Genomic DNA, 16903 nt, shown 5'->3' on the forward strand with positions numbered 1-16903 from the left:
AACCTCTAGAGTCTCCTCCTGACATCATGGCATTCCGCAGCAGTTCTCGGATTATTCGTATCAATTTCCCCAGGCTTCTTTTTAACTAATGAATGTTTCAACTAAGCCAGAGAAATGAATATTCCTCTTTTCAAAGTTTATTATAGCTTTCTTCTTTCACTTCTCTTGGAGTTTTGTTTTTTAAGTTTACCCCATTGTTGCAATGTGATTTCTCGGGGCATTTAGCCTGAGTAAGTCTCTTAGTTCATAGTTGCTCTCTCACACTATGTGTTTTTGCTGAAGATGGCAGTACTTCTCTGGAAGAGAACCTCTAAGAGTTTTCAAAAACTTATGACTCAGTTTTTTTCTGCGTTTGAAAAAGAGCCAAGTAGTGCTTGCTGATCTCATTATGACATAACTTCAAGCCCTGCCATGGCTTCCCTGGCGGCTCAGACGGTAAAGAACCTGCCTGCAATGCCGGAGGCCCAGGTTCGATCCCGGGGTCAGGGAGATCCCCTGGAGAAGGGAATGGCAACCCACTCCGGTGTTCTTGCCTGGAGAACCCCATGGACAGAGGAGCCTGGCGGGCTACAGTCCATGGGGGTCTCAAAAGAGTTGCACAGGACTGGGCAACTATGTCTGCCGTGACTGGTCTTTTAAACCTAGTAGGACATGTATATTCTTTGCCAGGGAACATGAGGTCTAGAGACCACCTTCAAGAATTATTGCCGTAAAATAGAATTACAGGTCCTATGAGCCTCATGGAAAAATGAACTTCACTTCTCATTGCTGATCATATGTGGGTGCTGACATTATTTATTTTTAAAAGGGAGGTGGGCAGTTAGCGGCTCATGTAAACTGGCCCTCTCAGGAAAGCTTTTATTTTTAACAAAATATTGGCCAGTATCTACTATCATAGCTAGTACACTATACAGAGACGATGCACATTGTATTGAGAATTTTTTTAGAAAATATTACAAAAATTTATTTTTATAATTTTTTTAAATGACCAAGAAGGATCAAGCTACAGCATAATGTTAATTGACTTTATACTGGAGAACTGAAATTGTGCATAAAATCATATCTATGATAGTCCAAAACTATATTAGCTCTTAGCTTTAAATTTGTAATTTAATCAAAGCATGTACAAATAGCAGAGTTAACTGACATTTCATCAGTTTCCTGTGTCCCAGTTTAATGTTGATAGGCAATTATAGTGAACAATGATAGTTTAAGAAATAAATGGTAAAAGATATAATAACCTGTGAGTGAAGATGTTCATGCTGCTTTAGGAAATAATAAGTCTGCAGTGGCACCAAAGGCCATTCCAGATTTAATATATGCTTACTAGGTATTAGTATAGTTTTACACATAATATTACAAAATACTTATATTTCTCCATGACAAGTGAGCATGTTTTTTTATGGCTCTAGTTTTTTTTTTTTTTTTTTGGCTCTAGTTTTTAGAAGCTATAATTATATCCATTTTACTTGAAGATGAAATGATTCAGGGTTGTGATTTCATTTTTATTTCCATCTGAAAATATAACTAGGCAAATGAGAGAAAAGACTTCCTCTAAAGAAAGCACAATTTTTGTAGCTTTATATTTGTTAAATTGGATTTCCCCCCTTAATATGTACTAGGCTGTTCAGTGTTTTTTGTTATTCTTGTCTTTTTTTTTTTTCCCCAGGGAGTATAGTTAATCATTAAACATGCTTGGTTATGCATTGTCTTTGCAACTGTTAAGTTTTTTCTATGTTACAGATTCAAAACTAGAGTTGCTTTGTTAACAGTCTAATAGTCCATTTATTTACTTAGTTATTTAAGAAGGTTCCGGAAGCAGTTGCTTTATTACTGCCACCTTGTTCCACAGCTAGACCCCCTCAAGTCTCAAAGAGTTGGGACAGCCGTGATCCAATTGGGCATCTCCCTGGGTTTACTCTGTGATCCTGGGATAGTCACTTGCTTTTCACTACTTACCTTGTTAAAGGAAGATGATATTAATATTAAACGCTCCTCACAGGGGTGTTGAGGGGCTTAATGTGAATCCATCAGAGCCAACCTCTTCTCTCGCTAGGAACCAGATTATCCTAAAGCAATGGGTTATGTTTCTGTATGAATGGGTTTTGAAACATTTTTCTCAACAGTATTAACAAACAGAATGGTACCTTGACTATTTATTTCTTTGAGTTGGCCTCAGAACATTTCAGTCTTTCAGAGTTTGCTATTTGAGTCACTGTGATTGAATTCTGTCCCTCTTTTGATGTCAAAAGATTTATTGCTTTGCAAAGGTTTCAAGGCTGACCTGAAGATCAAGTCTGTTTATACATGTCCAGCTCTCTAAAGAATGTACTTTTTATGATGGAGAATAACAAATTATTTCTCCAGGAAAATAAATACTTTCTTCAAAGGACTTAGTCCAGTGTTTGCACATCTGCATATTTGTTTTAACGCTAAAATTGACCCAAAGTCCACTTCATTCTAGCTACTCTTTACAGATGCCCTTCTTTACCCCCTTTCCCCCACCCCTTTTCTGAGGGCAGGACTACATCCTTCCTTTGATCCCAGCTGCACTCAGCACTCCATACCTACAGGTTCTACATCTTCAGATTTAAGCAACTGTAGATCAAAAATACTCAGGAAAAAAGTTTCAGAAATCAGAACTTGAATTTATTGTGCATCAGCAACTATTTACATTGTATGAGGTATTGTAAGAATCAGAGATGACTTCAGACATACTAAGTACTCTTCCTTTTTATATAAGGGGCCTGAACATCCACAGATTTTGGTATGGGGTCAGGAGGATACCAAGGGACGACTTAAATAATAGAATCATGACAACTTACTGATCCACATTTCAAAAATGTTTATTGATCTTCATAGCACACTGAATAAAGACTGCAGTATCTTCACTGGGGAAATGTTTTCCAGAAATTTTAAAAAGGAAAAAAAAAAAAACCACTCCCACCTGAGAGACCAACTAGTTCCTAGTAGGCTCACGCCTTTCACACTGATCTGAGTGGTTCCGCATCCAGCTTCCTCTTACCTTGCACACTGCAGCTAGATTAAAGAGAGAACGTCCTATCCACGTTCTCTTCAGAAATGTCAACTGTTTCCCCATTGCTAACTGGGCTGACTTGAAAGATTCTGTAGTCTTAGGACGGTTTTACTTTCCAATAGAATACACTTTACAACTCAGCTGGCCTAACCACTTACTGTAACAGATCTTGCACGTTCCCCGCCATCCCCCCACCCCACCCGCCCCCCGGCCCACCGGCCACCATGTACTTTTGTCCATCCCATTTCCCCAGTCTCTACTTAGGTTTAACCCTTCAAGCATCAGGTCAAGGATCAAGGCTAGGAGAACTTTGCTAACTACACCTTCTCGTAACACTTGCTGTATTTTCTGCCCGCTTGGCGTTCATTGCTGCTTTGACGTCTCTATTTACATACTGACAGTAGGTATTGTGACATACCCTCTTTGTGTCCTCACAGTCAAAGACCCTATGCATAAGAAGTCAGTAATTGATGTCATGATGCTTGAGGACCAAGTTAATTTCTAACATTTAGTCCCAAGTTAATCAGCAGGTACAGCCACTTTAAACTTGATGTATATATTCTCATAAGAGCAATATCATAAGTGATAGGTTCCCAGACCAAACCACTGACTGACCGGAATGGTTTACATCTGAAAACAGGGCACAGTGCTATTGGCATAGATAAATCAACAACGAAGTGAGAACGTTTCACCTCTCAACATGCATTTCTGGAAGAAGATGAGGAAGGCAAGACCCCTGGATATTCTAGAACATTCAGAAATTTGGCATTTGAAATTGAGTCTCCTGATTCTATTACCTCTGATTTCACTTTAGAGCTTTAATTTTATCTTTCCTTAGATCAAGATGTTTGCATGACTTAAACATACAAGGATCATTTTTTTTTTGAACTAACAATTGAGGCAGAGAGGAAAATGGGAGAATATTTTTCTGGGAAAATTGGTCTCGAAAAGACGAAAGTTGAATGTGAAATGTGTGATAACTCTCCTCCCCTTTGCCAAGAGAGGGATGGAAAAGCAGACTTTTGACCAAAGGAACAATAGCAGAGAGCAGGGACTAGGTGTGTATTTGTGACTAGGGCGTGTATAACCAAGACATTGCCTGTGTGATGGATGCCATGAAATGTGTACATTTTATGACATGAATCAACTTGAAGTCAAAATTACTACCTTTTTGAGTTTTTGTTTGTTTTCTGATTTTTTTTATTTTTTTTATTGAAGGATAATTGCTTTACAGAATTGTGTTGTTTTCTGTCAAACCTCAACATGACTCAGCCATAGGTATACATATATCCCCTCCCTTTTGAACCTTTCTCCCATTTCCCACCCCATCCCACCCCTCTAGATTGACACAGAGACCCTGTTTGAGTTTCCTGAGCCAGACAGCAAATTCCCGTTGGCTATCTATTTTGCATATGGTAATGTAAGTTTCCATGTTATTCTGCATACATCTCACCCTCTCCTCCCTTCTCCCCATGTCCATAAGTCTATTCTCTATGTCAGTTTCTCCTTTGCTGCCCTGTAAAATTCATCAGTACCATTTTTCTAGATTCTGTATATATGCATTAGAATACGATATTTCTCTTTCTGACTTACTTCACTCTGTATAATAGGTTCTAGGTTCATCCACCTCATTAGAACGGACTCAAATGTGTTCCTTTTTATGGCTGAGTTCCATTGTGTATATGTACCACAACTTCTTTATCCATTCATCTGTCGATGGACATCTAGGTTGCTTCCATGTTCTAGCTATTGTAAATAGTGCTGCAATGAACAATGGGATACATATGTCTTTTTCAATTTTGGTTTCCTCAGGGTATATGCCTAGGAGTGGGATTGCTGGGTCATATGGTGGTTTCACTCCTAGTTTTTTAAGGAATCACCATACTGTCTTCCATAGTGGCTGTATCAGTTTACATTCCCACCAAGAGTGCAAGAGCTTCCTTTTTCTCCACACCCTCTCCAGCTTTTATTGTTTGTAGACTTTTTGATGATGGCCATTCTGACCAGTGTGAGGTGATAGCTCATTGTAGTTTTGATTTGCATTTCTCTAATAATGATGAATGTTGAGCATCTTTTCATGTGTTTGTTAGCCATCTGTATGTCTTCTTTGGAGAAATGTCTGTTTAGGTCTTTTCCCCACTTTTTGATTGGGTTGTTTGTTTTTCTGGTATTGAGTTGTATGAGCTAGTTGTATATTTTGGAAAAGAATCCTTTGTCAGTTGTTTCATTTGCTATTATTTTCTCCCATTCTGAGGGTTGTCTTTTTACCTTGCTTATAGTTTCCTTTGCTGTGCAAAAGATTTTAAGTTTAATCAGGTCCCACTTGTTTACTTCTGTTTTTTGTTTTTTTTTTTTTCTGTTACTCTAGGAGGTGGGTCATAGAGCATCTTGCTTTGACGTATGTCCTCGAGTGTTCTGCCTATGTTTCCCTCTAAGAGATTTATAGTTTCTGGTCTTATATTTAGGTCTTTAATCCATTTTGAGTTTATCTTTGTGTATGGTGTTAGGAAGTGTTCTAATTTCATTCTTTTACATGTAGCTGTCCAGTTTTCCCAGCACCATTTATTGAAGAGACTGTCTTCGCCCCATTGTATATTCTTGCCTCCTTTGTCAAAAATAAGGTACCTATAGGTGCCTGGGTTTCTTTCTGGGCTTTCTGTCTTGTTCCATTGGTCTATGTTTCTGTTTTTGTGCCAGTACCATCCTGTCTCAGTGACTTTTTGTAGCACAGTCTGAAGTCAGGAAGGTTGATCCCGCCAGTTCTATTCTTCTTTCTTAAGACGGCTTTGACTATTCGGGGATCTTTTATGTTTCCATGTGAACTGTGAAATGTTTTGTTCTAGTTCTGTGAAAAATGCCATTGGTAATTTGATAGGGATCGCACTGACTTTTTGAGTTTTAATAGAATTATTCCACAGGCTGTTTCACTGAAGTGCCAGATTCAATATCCCAAAGCATAGTTATATTACTATTGAATGGCAGAAACATACAGCAAAGTTTTTTAAACTTGTCACCTGTATTTCTTCATTAACCACAATTTTATTCTCTTCTACTGTTCATAACCATTAACATGCCATAGTTAAAAGCACTGATTTCATATTACTGAAATAAATGGCCCCCACATTCTAAGACAAGTGAAATAATAAGCAGGACTTGAGCCACAGCTGTAATATATAGTGGAACTATATGTAACTTTTTCTGTATTTTCCAGGTCTCCTATAAATGTGTTATCATACTTTCATAATTTGAAAAATAAAAGAAGAGAAAATTTTTTAAAAGAATAGGCAGGACTCACTGAAAACCTTTAGCCAATAGTCATTTTTCCCCTCTGAGTATGTGTACTCTGGCACCTACGTTTGCTACAGGGCAGAAATCTTGAGACCCTCAGCATTGTATAAACCTTTCATTTTTCATGGCATTTTTACGTAATCATGAGTCCACAAGTAAAAAGATTTTATTACTATACCGAGTCATTGGTTCTATTTTCTCAGATTTCTACAAAAAATAAGGGGAAAAATACCCTTCCATTCTCAAAAAATGCAATTTAGTAACACCAGCTTTCTCCTATAAACAGAGGAGTGAACTTCAGTTATTCCTCCTACAATCTGTTTTCATTTCCTAAGGTCCCAGGTTGCTCTACTGTGCTTTAAAAATTATAATTGGACATAGAACCTTTGGCATCTTCATTCATTCAGAAAATGGGCTTAATATGTCTTTCCTGGTGCTTGCATGTCCCATGTGTTGCCTGCATGCTGGGGGCATGTTGGAGTTCTCCTCCCACCGCGTTCGTAACACAGCTCTCTCTGCCTGTGCTGTCCAGGACTGTTTCATGGACCTAGTTGACCTCAGAATTGTGCTATCCAGTTACACACTCTGGTTTTTGGTTTCACTGAGAAGGGCAGAAGGGGCCCTCTGGAGTGACGGATGTGCTTACACCTTGACTGTCAAAAAATCACATCAGTTTAGTCGCTCAGTCGTGTCTGACTCTTTGCGACCCCATGGACTGCAGCACGCCAGGCTTCCCTGTCTATCACCAACTCCCGGAGCTTGCTCAAACTCATGTCCATCGAGTCAGTGATGCCATCCAACCATCTCATCCTCTGTCGTCCCCTTCTCCTCCTGCCTTCAGTCTTTTCTAGTATCAGGTCAGGGTCTTTTCCAATGAGTCAGTTCAAATGGATCCACTTGTCAAAGCTCATTTAAAAATTGGGAACTTTCTATATAAAAATCACACAATTTATGTGAGTGCACTTTACTGTGTTAAAACAATACATATTAAATTAAAATAATGAATGTGTCTTAAAAGAAACTTTAGGGGAGGAAACCTCTAATACATTTTAGTACTTTGAGGTGAGAAGTAATGACCAAACACTTGTGAGAAAGACAAATAAGGGGAAAAGCAGAAACACAAAAGTACCAACCAGGTGCCCTCTTGTAACGATCAGGAATAAGGTGGTACCTTCTCACATCTGAAGCTAAGGACTCACAGACATCATCCTATGTGAGAATTTCCATTATCCATACTGTCACTAACTTGTGTTTTATTTACAGGTTCATAGGAGTGTATATACCAGTTTCTCTGAAAGCTGTCACTGTCTATCAGGTGACCAAGATACCTGGTTGGTGTTCTTCTCAATCCGCTGACACCGTTGAATTAATGCTAAGAAAGATGAGGACAATCTGTGCCGAGGAGCGTCGTGTCCTCATTCACCCTAGGGAGCTCAGCAAGAGATCAGCGCCTATGAACACACTGTGGAAGCAGCTGGTGAACTGTACCCCCAAGATCAGCGCTGTCCTAGGACCTTGGTTCCTCTGGTCCCTCCTAAGGGTCGTTCTTTGTGAGGGAGGCAAGAGCTGACCTGTCCTGGTGGTGCTCAGCCCCATCATGCCAGCATCCAGTGTCCCACAAAGGGACACAGCATCAGGGCAGGCGTCCCCAGGGCACAGCCTCTGGCAGCTCAAATTCTGCAGAACAAACAGACATCCTCCCAGGGTGACTGCCTTTTCATTAAGTTATTTAATTCTAGTAATTTTCTTGTATATAAAATTAATACCTCTGGTAACACTTGCTATGTAACATTTTATGCTTACACATCCTCAACAACCATCAGATGCTTCTACTGAGTTAAACCTTGCTTTATAAATTTCTTTTTTATTCATTCAAAACATGCAGTCCTACATACCTAGGCTTCTTCTGGTTCTAGGGACACAGGCAGGCCGTTGAGGTCTCCCCGGAGCCCACCTGGCCCCCGGGACCTCTCGCCTTCCTGCACTGCCTGTCACGTGCCTGCTTTGAGAGTGGTCTTGTCATATCTTAGCTTCATGTTCTCGCCTTAGTAGCCTGTGCTCAAATTCAAGAGAATACGGTTCTAGTAGTTGTTTGGGTGGTTTTGTTTTGGCTGCACCATGGGTCATGCGGGATCTTAGTTCCCCAAGCAGGGATCGTACCCGGGCCCCCTGCATCGGAAGCACAGAGTCTTAACCACTGGACCACCAGGGAAGTCCCAAAAATACACTTCTAAATGTCAGCAGCCGTTTCCTTTACTGAAGAACTGTGAACTGGCTTTTCTGGCTTCTGCTTCTGTGAAACAGTGGAGAACCTCACCAGGCAAGACCTGCTGCAGAGTGCTCCAAAAGCCAGCTGTCAGTCTCTTCAGAGCGGGTTTCGGTTGTGAGATTGAGGCGGGTGGAGAGGGGAACGGACAAAGGAACCGCTCTGGGGTCCCTGCTCCTGAAAGGCTGGAGAGGGTGGCTCTGATCCTATACTCCTTGCCTCTTGATTTACTCAGAAGCTGCTGACACTAAGTTGGATGGATTCCTAAATCTGACACAGTGTTGCTTCTTTCTTGCTGTCTTTCAATGTTCTCTTTAATAAGGACGGAAGAGTTGAGAGTATCTTAGAAGGATGCCTCCCCCCTTGACCGCCAAGCTGTGATGTGAGGGACTCAGCACACATGTGGCTTCTCCCCTGGGCCCCCCTTTCTTGCTTTCTAAGCACATCATGAGAACATCCGCCCAGCCCCGGGCGGCACGGCTCCTGACTGCTGAATAAACAGAATGGAAGTCGAGCAGCAGAAAATCACGAATGCACACAGAGGCATAATTACAAGGGAAAGTTTTTGACTTGAGCACATTGCTCACCTGGAAAAAAAAACTTTAGAGAGAGGAGTTGAAGCTGTTTTCAGTTTGCCCTTCAGAAATAGTTTCTGACAGGGCTGATATTTCCAGAGTTCAAAAGCAACTCTTCGCGCAGAGGATTAAAGTTGGGATTAATTCCACCAGACGGCACGGACATGGTCCAGCAGGCTTCAAAAGCACCTAGGATGCTGATCACAGAAAGGGACGTGGAGTGGAGGAAGCAGCAGCTCCACAGAGGGGTCTGGGCTCCCCCACACCTCAGAAGGCGCTGCCTGAAAGTCCCCGTGAAGACATCACCTCCAGTGCCTGAGAACAAAGTCCCCCCGCCCCCAGCAGTGGGCCTCTGCCGACCACCTACACTGGCTGGGCTAAGGCATTTAAACTTGTGTGAGTCCCATCCCTAAGCCCTCTTCACAAAGCACTAACGGAAAAAAAGAAAAAGAAAAAAACCCACAACTGCACGCCACGTGAGCACACACACTGAGTTCACCGGCTCTTCAGGAGGATGAGCAACAGAGCCAGGGAAACAGAGGAGCCCCGAAGAGGGATGTGTATTCCGGTGGCCCCCTTACCCCAGGCTTCAAGCTACTCCCAGCCCACGCCAATTCCTTCAGTGATCTGTAGCAAATAAGAAAAAATGAGAACGATACCCTGCATTTCCATAGCTGATTTTTTTTTTTAAGGCTGCCTTTTCTTCTAAACATTTTTAAACTTCTCTGTAGACCCTGAACCCCTTGAGACATGACCCATCAGTGAAGGTTTTAAATCCGAAGGGCCTCTGTTAGTTCCCAGCCCCCAGGAAACAGACACGGTGAGGAGATTAGAGAGGCAAGATGGGGGTGGGGGGAGCCTGTAGAGCTCGAGGTGGGCCTGAGCCCCAGGGTTGCAGGAGGAAGAGGCGAAGGACTAGGCGGACAGTCTGGGACCCCAGCACACATCTAAGGCAGTTCCTTCCAGCCGGGGTGATGCAGAGTCATCAACTCTAGCGACCTATCCGAGGAAAGCAGAGGAGCCCATGTCTGCATGGATGGGGTCTCATCCGGTACTCCTGGGTTCCATCGGTGGCTGGAAGCCTCAGCAGAGATGCCGCGATGGATCCGCAGGGGGCAGCAGCTGGGGCCTTGTGGTAGCGGGATGTCTGGATGGTCCGTGTTCGTGGCTGCGCGGTCCAGCCACATGCTTCATGGATCTACGTCATCTCTCTTCCCATGGGTCTAGGGAACAATGCCTCCACGGGTCTATGGGCCTCTTCCTGTGGAGGGAGGGAGGTGGTCCGACTCCAGCTCCCATCACTGCAGCTGGTCTTGGGGCCAAAACCCATACTCACTGCCTCCCTCATCCTCTGCCCATTCCAGTCTCCCCTCACCCTCCACTGGTCTTTGGGGCGTCCCGAATGTACCCAAACCTCGTTCCCTGAGGATCCTGAGTCTGGCCAACCACCACCTGCACGGCCCAGGGCAGCACTGCCTACTAAGAGCCTCGGGGAGGCAGTAGCCAGAGGCCAAGCCCATCACCTGGGCTCCTTACATATGCCTCCTTGTCCCCATTTTTTAAGAAGCAGCCCGGCCTCCTCCAGCCGACCATGACCATGACCTTCACACACTGGTTGCCGGACACAAGTATTGCAGGTGCCACCACGGTACTTGTGGTTCAGTGGGCCTGGCCGTGCACTCTGGCAAGAAAGCTCCCGATTTCTGACCCTGCAGAGCCCAAAGTTGGGGAAGGAGAAGCACACAACCCCCAGGGTCATTAGTGGTCTTGGGAAGAGCAGTCACTTGTTCTCCACCCCCCGTTTCCCAGCCCTGTGTACATCTGATCCTGCTGGGGCTTGATTCTGGGTGGACCATCCCCATCCCAAAATGAACTGATGGTGGTTCATTCAACCCCATGACTTGAGGGGTCTGGTGGAGCCCATGATGGACAGTTCTGCATGGTCACTTGCCTCCCCATCATCAAGGTCCAGTAACACATATGTGTGCTAAGTCGATTCAGTCGTGTCCAACTCTTTGTGACCCTGTGGGCTGCAGCCCACCAGGCTCCACTGTCCATGGGATTCTCCAGGCAAGGGTACTGGAGTGGGTTGCTGTACCTTTCTCCAGGGGATCTTCCCGACCCAGGGATGGAAATGGATACTAACGAACCCTCTGTGCCACCTTTTTCCCACCAAACCCGGGCAGCTGCAGAAAGTACATGTGAACCTCCTGGTGATGCTGACTCCCTTTCCCCCATGCATTCCTGATGGCCCCTCCTGGAGTATTTCCCCCATGAGTCTTCAGCCTCACCTAGGACCATTCCCCTCCTTTCCAGCATGGCCATCCCCCTCCATCTCCATTCCTTCCTTCACCATCTGTTAGGGCAACTCAGGCCTGCTCACCTCACTCAGTGCTGGCTGCCACGCTTCAGCTTCAGACAGCCACCTCAGCAGGAGTTTTCCCCACCTCTGGAGGCCTTACCAGGGTGTTAAACCCCATTTCCAATAAAGCGCCCCAAATTGATGAATTCTTGCTTATCCAATCTTATATTCCATCCCCCTTTGATCAAGGCCCTCAAAATCCAATTCCAGAGATGCCCGTGGCCTCTGTCTGTAATGCTTTCTGGTTCTCCCAGCTCCTTGGGAATATAATCATGTTCTTCCTTGATCAGATTCAGTCTGTGTGCTGGAATCGAACTGGCAGGCAGGAGAGGAGATAAGGGCGACTCCGAGGGGCGCTCCTGCGGCACAGGGCAGGGCCACCTCTTCCTGGCAAGCGGCCACTTCCGCCAGCTCCGAGGCTCGGGGATCTGCAGAGCCAACACCCTCAGAGGCGTCGGTCCAGATGTCCCCGTCACATGCTCACGGGTCATGTGTCCCATCCAGGGCGATGCCCTTAGCAACCTGATAGACCTGCCTTTGCTGAGGCATTCTGTGTCTATCAGGTCCTCAATCTACTCTTCAGCTGTGTCAGTTTTTCCACTGCAGAAGATAAAGGCTTTTAGCAAGGGGCCTCCCACCCAGCCTTTAATTGCTCATTAAGGGCCTATTAACAACAATAGTAATAGTAATATTTATTATCCTTCTGCAGGGCCTCAAGGCAACTTTGCTTAGTCACTCAGTCGTGTCTGATTCTTTGCAACCCCATGGACTGTAGCCCGCCAGGCTCCTTTGTTCATGGGATTTCCACGATATGTTGGAATGGATTGCCATTTCCTTCTCCAGGAACTAGATAATAGGCCTCAGCATACCTGTTTCTTAGCTTGCACCTAGTAAACTAGAGATAAAAGCTTTATGCCAAAGATATTTATATTGATAGCAAAAGACAAATAAATAATGTGCAATAAAGAAAATTATACTCTCTCTAACAGATCAAAGCATGTAATAAGATGAGAAATTGCTCATTATAATATTATAGGAAAGAATATGATTTTTAGTTGTATCTGGAGAATGATCTCAACTATACATCTGCAAACCAACAATAGCAACAAAAACTTTTGAGAGCATATCAGAAGGAAATACACCAAAATGTTATGTAGTTGATTTGATTTTTTTCCTTGTCATTTTTCTGTGTCTCCTTATTGTCTATAGTGAGTATGTATCTCCTTAACAGTGGGATAATATATGTGCACAGTATTTTCCCAAGAACACTTGGCGTTAAGGCATTGCGCTCAGGATATGGATATCTGCCATGTCCGTCTGGTGACGTGTGGTGGGTGGGGACCATTCCCCTGCTTGTGAGAAGCAGCAGGAAGCAGAAAAGCGTGGGGTGGAGGCAGCTCTGGCCGTCATGTGACTTTTCACTGCATCATGATTTGGGTTCAGCTGCCTTTTTATATTTCCCCACGGAAAGCCCAACTCCTTGGAAAAGATCCTGATGCTGGGAAAGATTGAGAGCAGGAGGAGAAGGGAGTGACAGAGGATGAGATGGTTGGATGGCATCACCGACTCAATGGACATGAATTTGAGCAAGCTCCAGGAGATAGCGAAGGACAGGGAAGCCTGGTGTGTTGCAATCCGTGGGGTCGCAAAGAGTCAGACACAACTGAGTGACTGGACAATGACAGGGGAAGCAATGGTCTCGCGTAGTCTTTATCACATTTCCCGAAGAGCCCATTCAAGGGAGGAGAACACGAGATGAACCCCGAGGAGCGTCACAAGCTGGCCAGCATCAGGCTCACAACTGGACTTTGTGCAGGACAGCAGCTGTGAGCCACGTGTGGCCACTTAAATTTAGAATTAAGTTAGCAAACAAAACAAAATTTAAAGTTCACTTCCTCAGCCGCACTAGCCACATTTCAAACACTCGGTAGCCACACATGGGTAGTAACTACTCTCTTAAACAAAGCAGAACATTTCCATCATTACGGAAACTTCCACACTGCTCCACAGTTAACAGAGAAAATTAACCAGCTTCTCCCATTTGCAGAGATGACTCAACGTTAATATTATAAAAGAAACTCATATGGGAATTCCCTGGCTGCCAGGTTAGGATTTGGTGACTTTCTAACTTGGTGAACCAGGGGACACTGGTTCAATCCCTGGTCAGGGAATTAACTTCCCACCAGCCGTGTGGTGTGGCCAAATAAATAAAGAAAAGAAATGCACATGAACCGATTAAAGGGGAAAATTGAATCTTCTCAATAGATGTCAACAAAGCATTCAGGGAATTTAAGATTTACTTATACAAAAATAAATACACCAAAAATAGACAATGGGGAAAAAAAAGAATAGACTATGGGAAAATGGAAAGAAAAAAAGAATCCATTTATAGTAACAACAAAGACTACAAGGTGTTCAGGAATAATTTCAATAGTGGATGCATCCATACCTTTGTAGAGAAAATTGCAAATTATTACTAAAGGAAATAAAAGACAACCTAAGTAAATCTAAATATATGCCATGTTCCTAGATGGAAAGATTCCGTTCTCCATGAACTATTCTACATGTCTATCAATTCAAAGCAATTCTATTAAAATTTCCACTAAGGTTTTCTGTGGGACTTGACAAGCTGATCTCAACATTTATCCAGAACTATTAAGAAGAAAGCTGAGGACCGAAGAACTGATGCTTTTGAACTGTGGTGTTGGAGAAGACTCTTGAGAGTCCCTTGGACTGCAAGGAGATCCAACCAGTCCATCGTAACGAAGATCAGTTCTAGGTGTTCATTGGAAGGACTGATGTTGAAGCTGAAACTCCAATACTTTGGCCACCTCATTCGTAGTGTTAACTCACTGGAAAAGACCCTAATGCTGGGAAGGATTGGGGGCAGGAGGAGAAGGGGACAACAGAGGATGAGATGGCTGGATGGCATCACTGACTCGATGCACATGGGTTTGGGTGGACTCCAGGAGTTGGTGATGGACAGGGAGGCCCGGCATGCTGCGGTTCATGCGGTCGCAAAAAGTCAGACACAACTGAGCAACTGAACTGAACTGATTAAGAACCAAAGATAGTGAAGACTCTCCTGAAGAAAAAGGAGAAAAGAAGCTTGCCCTAGCACCATTCATTCATCCAATAAATCCTATTGAACACTTACTATGTACTAGAGCTTTAGATGCTGGGAATATAGAAGTTAGTACAACGGTCATCGATCTGTGCCCTTGTAGAGCTTGGTAACACTCCAAATATCAAGACTTGCTGTCAAGCTGTAATAATGGAGATGCTATGTATAGGCACAGGCCCAGAGGAACAGACTAGAGAGGCCCAGAAACAGCAACTTGACATGGGATGTGATTTGAAAGAGGAAAAGGAGTCTATACGGAGGAAAAAAATTCCTCGTCACATGCAAGAACCAAGTACAGGTGAACTAAAGACCGAAAGTGAAAAAAAAAAAAAATCTAAAGTGAAATGTAAACTTTTAAACTTTTAGAAGAAAATATAGAAAGATTATTTTGGTGATCTCGGGGTAGGAAAATATTTCTTACAAGACGCAAAACTCACACACCCTTACCAAATTGTTGATAAATTTGACTACACAATCATGTATAACTTTTGGAACTTCACTGGTGGTCCAGTGGTAAAGAATCTGATTTTTCCAATTCAGGGGACAAAAGCACAATCCCTGGTTGGGGAACTAATATCCCACAGGCGGTGGGGCAGCTAAGCCCAGGCATTGCAACTGGAAAAGCCCACGTGCCACAATGAAGAGCCAGCACAGTCCCCCCCCAAAAAATTTACAACTTCTTTCAACAAAAATCCCTAGAGTTGAAGTAAGCCACAGATTTGGAGAAGATATTTCCAAAGCATGTAATGGAAAAAAAATAATTATTATACACACACACACGCATATATATAAGGGACTGCTACACATCAGTAGGAAAGGACAGTACATTAGAAGATGAGCAAAGAATATGAATAAGCAATTTATAGAAGAGGAAACTCAAAAAGTCAGTAAGCACCAAAAGAGAGAAATTAGGAAAATGCAAATTAAAACAACAAAATGATTACACAAATCAGATTGGCAAAGAAAAGAACAAAATTAAAGAACATAGACAAAGAAGAAGGGTACACACCACTGGTAAGAGTGTAAATTGATTCAATCACACAAGGAAAATAAGGCAAAATTTGAGAATCGAAATGCACATGCTCCTGGCCTTTGCAATGCCACCCTTCATGGGAGAAACTCTTTGCCCATGAGCACAGAGAGACCCATGTAAGGATGATCACTGCACAGAAAATATAATAGCAGTTGCCTGGTTGTCCTGAGTCTGGGGATTTATGGTAAACAGGCATGGAGCCTTACTGGAATGATAGCAAAATATCTGAAACCTGAATTATAGTAATAGTGGCACAACCTGGTAAATTTGCTAACAGTCCTTAAATTTGTACACTTAAAGTCAGTAAACTATTTGGTATGCAAGTTATACCTAAGTAAAGTTGTTTGAAAATTGTCATCGTAACATTTGCTGCAATGAATAAAAAATTGAAATCAGCCAATAATTTTATAAATTGATTGTTGTAGAGATGTAATTGAATACAATAAAGTGGTTCAAATAAATAAACCAGAGCTACTCATATCAACATGAGCAAACCTCCGAAATGAAAAATAATGACTGAGGTTGTAAAAGCAACTTGCAAAACAATACTCATAGTGTGGATGGTAACATTTACCTAAAAATTGAAAACACACAGAATAGTATATAATGTTTATGAGTACATATAAATACAGTGGTGGCGCAGAAATACACAGGAATGATAAACACCAAATTTAAGATAGTATTACCAGAGAAATGCGTCTTCAGGGTTTTGTTTCTTTAAAACAAACACTGAAAAAAACATGGCAAGATATTACAGCCCAACTCAAATGTTTCTCATAATAGTCTCTTCAGTTTTCTGTGTATTCAAACTAGTTTACAATGAATTTAAAACTACAACATAAAATAAAATTTATTTTCCTTTTCAGTAGTTTGTGATACCCACAGCTCTTACATCTTTCATTAACAAAGAATGTAACTGCCAGAGTGCAAGACAAAGAGTTTTACCTGTATTCTATAAACTTTATGCACGGTTTACTGATTTCTGGCCTCAGGCTGGCCACTGCTGAATAGTTGAAGCTGGAGCGCGGTCAATCGCCTGGAGTCCCGGTCAATACCAGTTGTGTGCAACAGTGACACCTAATGGCCAGACAAGGTACTTCCCTGTGCTCTTGGGTCTTGAAGGGCTGGGTGGTGGTGGTTGTTTAAGTCTCCAAGTCGTGGACCGCTTTTTTGCGACGCCATAGCCCGCCAGGCTCCGCTATCCATGGGATTCTCCAG

The sequence above is a fragment of the Cervus canadensis genome, chromosome 33 (assembly GCF_019320065.1).
Source record: "Cervus canadensis isolate Bull #8, Minnesota chromosome 33, ASM1932006v1, whole genome shotgun sequence".
In the NCBI taxonomy this organism is placed as follows: domain Eukaryota; kingdom Metazoa; phylum Chordata; class Mammalia; order Artiodactyla; family Cervidae; genus Cervus; species Cervus canadensis.